Source organism: Loxodonta africana, chromosome X (assembly GCF_030014295.1).
Source record: "Loxodonta africana isolate mLoxAfr1 chromosome X, mLoxAfr1.hap2, whole genome shotgun sequence".
Classification (NCBI taxonomy): domain Eukaryota; kingdom Metazoa; phylum Chordata; class Mammalia; order Proboscidea; family Elephantidae; genus Loxodonta; species Loxodonta africana.
The window spans coordinates 177,513,402-177,519,401 of record NC_087369.1 but is presented as its reverse complement, the minus strand read 5'-3'; positions in this window follow the sequence as shown (position 1 = coordinate 177,519,401).

The window sequence follows — 6,000 nt, the reverse complement described above, 5'->3', positions numbered from 1 at the left end:
TGTGAGGCTGGTATTATTGTTATTTTACAGAAAGTAAATGGAAGCTCAAATTGACAAGGCTGGAATGTAAGAGACAGGAATTTATGGGCCCAAACTGTAAACCCAAATTTGTCAGTCTGCTCATATCACACTATCTGTGTAATCCCAAACATAGTGAGCTTCAAACCCTAAAGCTCGCAACACGGTGTAAAACAATTGGCCCACGTGCCACACTGTCTATATGTTGTTTCCAAAAGTTTCTCAGGGTTATTATACCTGGTTAGAAAAAAAAAACCCTTTGGTTCATTACAAAAATCAAGAATAAAAAAAATTTTATTACCTTTATGCTAAAAAAGTAATTTCCAGCTTGGACTAAAAGGAAAAAGTTCAATACAAAAAGAGGAGGTTGGACCTCCAAATGTTACTGGCAGGAAGCAAGCTGAGAAGACTACTCAGCTGCAAACACTTGCTACCTTTCAGGAAATAGGAAAGATGACTCATAAAGCAGAATCAAGAGTCCAGAGGGCAGAGGCTAGAGCCATGGAGAATTATTCCCAGGCTTTGAGGTCTAGTCATGAAACTTCCAATATGTGCCCAGCTGGATTTCAGAATTGCTAGAGACCAGCGATTCCTTTGTGCCTCCCCTTTCCCCTTTTTGAAGAGGACTGTCTGTAGTCATCACCCTATGCCTGTTTCACATTCTATATTAAGTGTTTGGGGCAGCGCAGACAACTCAACTTTTTAGTTCCACAGGTGTACACATTGAAAGGAACTGTACTCTAGGAAGAGCCTTGTGGTACAGTGGTTAAGAGCTCAGCTGTAACCAGGTCAGCAGTTCAAATCCACCAGCCACTCCTTGGAAACCCTATGGGGCAGTTACACTCTGTCCTATAGGGTCACTATGAGTCGTCATCGACTCGATGGCAACGGTTTTTTTGGGGGGGGGTACTCTAGGAGATGTATTTAAGGAACTACAGTAAAGGAGCCTCATCCACATTGGGACCTCATCTGCATGATGACATTCTGAACTTTGAACTGGTGCTGTAACGGGATGAAACTTTTGGGAACCTTACCAAAAACCAAACCCACTGCTGTCGAGTCGATTCTGACTCATTCAGACCCTACAGGACAGGGTAGAATTGTTCCATAGGGTTTCCAAGGCTGTAAATCTTTACAAAAGCCGGCTGCCACATCTTTCTTCTGCAGAGTGGCCGGGGGATTCAAACCGCTGAACTTTTGGTTAGCCACCGAGCTCTTTAATCACTGAGCTACCAGGGCTCCTGGATGGGAACCTTAGGAAGGCGTTTTTTTTTTTCCATGTGGGATGGACGTGAATCATTGGGGGCCAGACAGTGGGCTTTGGTAACCTTTTTTTTGTCCATATTTTCAGACCTAAGTTTTTGAGTTGTCTTTTATGTCCCAGAGTAAAGGTCCAGTTTTTTACATATACGGCCTGCACACTTCTTTTTTCCTGAATATATTTTTTTGAAGTTACTATTTTATGTTTATGCCATTATATTTTCTGTTGTATATAAGAAAATTATTGATTTTTATTTTATTTCTGTGAAATTTTTTTGGCTAAATTATTACCTTGTTTGTAATAGTTTTTCAATGATTCTTTTAATTTTCTAGGTTTTTAGTCATTTAATTTCCAATTACTTTGACTCACTTCTTTGTCTTGTCTAACTGCATTATTAGGTAGTACATCCAGAACAATGTTAATTTGTGGACATTGTCATCTTTTTCTGGGTCATCTTTTACCTGACATGACTGGTAATACCTCTAGAATTCCGCCAGTAAGGAAGAAGCTGGATTTTTGTTTGAGGTATATAACTTTAAGGAAAACAAACAAATAAGCCAAACCCTTTGCTGTCGACTCGTAGCAACCCTATAGGACAGAGTAGAACTGCCCCATAGAGTTTCCAAGGAGCACCTGGTGGATTTGAACTGCCAGTCTTTTGGTTAGCAACCGTAGCTCTTAACCACTATGCAACCAGGGTTTCCAACCTTAAGAAAGTACCCATTATTCCTATTTCATTAAGAGTTGTTTTTTGATCGAATACATATTCAACTTAATCAAATGCCTTATGACTATTATGGAGATCATTATATATTCTTTCTTCTTTGTCCTCATGTAGTGATCATTGTTGGTTGCTTATCCAGCATCCACGCCCATTTACTCCCTCTTAATAGCACCTGTTGTCATCAGGTGCTGTCGAGTCGGTTCCGACTCATGGGGACACTATGTACCACAGAACGAAACACTGCCCAGTTGTTATGTTTGAGCCCATTGTTGCAGCCACTGCGTCAATCCATCTCATTGAGGGTCTTCCTCTTTTCCACTAACCCTGTACTTTACCAAGCATGATGTCCTTCTCCAGGGACTGATCCCTCCTGACAACATGTCCAAAGAATGTGAGATGAAGTCTTGCCATCCTTGGTTCTAAGGAGCATTCTGGTTGTACTTTTTCCAAGACAGATTTATTCATTCTTTTGGCAGTCCATGGTATATTCAATATTCTTTGCCAACACCATAATTCAAAGGTGCCAATTCTTCTTCGGTCTTCCTTATTCATTGTCCAGCTTTTGCATGCATCTGATTCCATTGAAAATATCATAACTTGGACTAATGTACCACATCTGCCATGGCCTCCACTAGACTGAGTCCAGTACAACTAGATGGTGCCTGGCTACCACCACTGACTGCTCTGACAGGGATCACAATAGAGGGTCCCAGATAGAGCTGGAGAAAAATGTAGAACAAAATTCTAACTCACAAAAAAAGACCAGACTTACTGGTCTGACAGAGACTGGAGAAATCCCAAGAGTATGGTCCCCAGACACCCTTTCAGCTCACTAATGAGGTCACTTCTGAGGTTCACCCTTCAGCCAAAGATTGGACAGGCCATAAAACAAAACGAGACTAAAGTGGCACACCAGCTCTGGGGCAGGGACTAGAAGGCAGGAGGGGACAGGAAAGCTGGTAATAGGGAACCCAAGGTCGAGAAGGAAGAGTGTTGACATGTCATGGGGTTGTTGACCAAAATCATAAAACAATGTGTGTACTAACTGTTCAGTGAGAAACTAGTTTGTTCTGTAAACCTTCATCTAAAGTACAATTAAAACAACAAAAAAAGAAATACCGTAAGCTTTAAAGAACAGAAATTAATTTTCTCACAGTTCTGGAGGCTAAAATTCCAAGTCAGGGTATCGGCCATATTCATTTTTTCTATGGGCCTCTCTCCTAACTTCTTGTCTGTTCCAGCAATCCTTGGCATTCCTTTGCTTGTGGATGGGTCCCCACATGGTGTTTATCTCCTGCTGTGTGTCTCTGTGTCTATTTTGCTCTTTTTGTAACTCAGAAGTGATTGGGTTTAGGACCTACCATATTCTGGCAATGGCCTCATTAACATAAAAAGAAAACCCCTCTTTCCAATAGGGTCACATCCACAGGTACAGGTGCCAGGATTTCACATATTTTTGGGGAACACAGTATGATCCCCAGCAGAGGGATTAGCTCTTTGGCAGTTTAACTTTTTTCCATGTTCATGTGGTCAATTTGGGAAATGTCCATTTTCCTATAAAATCAAGAATCTCACCCAGGTTTTCACATTTATTTGCATAGTATAAAGCTAACTGTCCTCATATGATTCAGTTCGTATCCTCTGAATCTCTGGTTATATCCACATTCTCATTACTAATTTCGTTCCTATGTATTAGCCTCATTTTTTTTAATGGATTAGCCAGTGGTTTGTCTATTTTATTGCTAGTTTCTTTCAGAAGTCAGTTTTTGGATTTCACTATTATATTATTTTTCCGTTTTCTATTTTTTCTTGGATTATATTCTGTTTTCCTGATTTATTCCTTCCTTCTATTTTTCCTAGGACTTAATATTCTTAAATTCTTAAGTTGGATGCTTAATTCTCTTAGTGTCATGCTCCCTTGCTTAGCAAAGTAAGTGTTTAAGGCTATAAATTTTCCTCTGAGCACCGCTTTAGTAATAATCCATAGATTTTAATATGCAGTGTTTCCATTTTATTTTTCCAAGATATTCTTGTAATTACCGTTGTTATTTCTTCCTTTACCCAAGTTATTAAGAAACTTGGTTTTAAATCTCAGGATATAGAAGTTGAGTGGTCATCTCCATGGTGCAGAATCAACCGAGAGGCCATTCCAAGCTAGATACCCAAAGGGCTACAATCACAGTGTGAGAAAGCTGCAGGGAAATTTATATATCTCACAATTTGACTGTAGATAGAGAGGAAAAATTATCCCCTGAAAATGTGTAAATACAAACCAATCCTCACATGGTGTTTGTAGTCTAAATTAAGACTTGTGTTATCTAAAAAAAAAAACTATCAATTGATAATTTTATGTAAAGTTAGTGTTGATAGTACCCAAAAGAAATTGAGAGAAGTAAATGTAAATCCTCTTTGGAGGAAGCCATATTTAACATAGGCCTCAAATAATTACCAAAAATAAAGTTTCAAGGAATATGAGCAAAAAATAAACAACAAAAAACACACACACAAGGAAGCAAGGCACTGTGAGTGAAAGCAAGCAGAAAATAGAGATCAGTAAATTCTTCAGATATTGATATTATGAGACACAGAGACTATTTAAATTTACCAAGAATATTTTACAAAGAACAAAATAAATTTTTATGAGTGAAAAATAAAAATATATTGAAATGTAAACCTCAGTGGATGACATTAAGAGCAGATAAGATATGGCTGAAAAGAAAGTTAAGAACTGTAAGAGATATCTGAAGAAATTATGCTGAAAGGAGCATGAACAAATGCACAGAAGTAGAGTGAGAAGTTCTATAATACATCACATGAGATTTACAGAAGGATTAATGAGAGAGCATGGAGCAGAGGCATTATTTAAAGAGGAAATGTGTAAAACATTTCCAGAATTGAAAGACACAAATTCACAGATTTAGGAAGACCAATAATCCTCAAGCAGGATAAACAATAACATAGATGTTTATGCATAGACATAAAAAGATATTTTTGTATGCTTAACTGTCAAATAGAGACTTGGAGGGAGGGTCAAATGCAGTAGATGACATCACAAGGAGTGAAATTCCGTTTGGAACTTCAGAGGACTTTGGCCAGCTTCTTTTGAAGATTGAGACCTAACTCACTGGCATCTTTGGATCCCTTGATGATAAGTCAAATTTCAGGTAAGTGGCTTCCTGCCTAATATGGATCTCTTTAAGCTCTACCCAAACAGTAGATGAGTATATCGTTATAAAGTGGCCAAATATTCAAAGTATAACGGCTCCAATAGTGGTTTATTTTTCTTATGCCCAGAAGTCCAGAGGTAGGCAGATACTGATGATGGCTTAGTGGCTAGAAATTGTCAAAACCAGAATACATGTAATTTTCATGGCCTTTTCCTCACATATGGAGTCCTGGTGGTGCAGTGCTTAAGCACTTGTCTGCTAACCTAAAGGTTGGTGCTTCAAACCCACCAGAAGCAACACGGGAGAAAGATGTGGCAGTCTGCTTCCATAAAGATCGTAAGCTTTGAAACCCTATGGGGCAGTTCCTCTGACCTATAGGATTAATATGAGTCAGAATCAACTCAATGGCAACGATTTTTTTCCTTACATACATTACTTCGTGATCACAAGATGGCCACCTGAACTTCAGGCAACACAAACACATCTTAAACAATGTTCAAGGCAGTATGAAGGGAAATGGTAGCACCATCTCTTTTATCAAAGAAGCAGGACTTCTCCCCAGAAGGTACCCATCAAATTTCTGTTATGTTTCCTTGTCCAGAACTATGTCATATAGCCAGCCTACCCGCAAGGGTGTCCGGGAAAGGGAGTATTCAGCTTTTTCAGTTTAAGTTCAATGTAGTAAAGCAAAAAGGGATGGGAATAACTATTAGGCCAGGCCATGGGAAATATCTGCCAAAACCCACCATTCGTTCATTCAAAAAATGTTTATTGAGCACCTAAACACCTATATGCTAGGTACTATTCAGTGAATAAAACAGACAAAAATC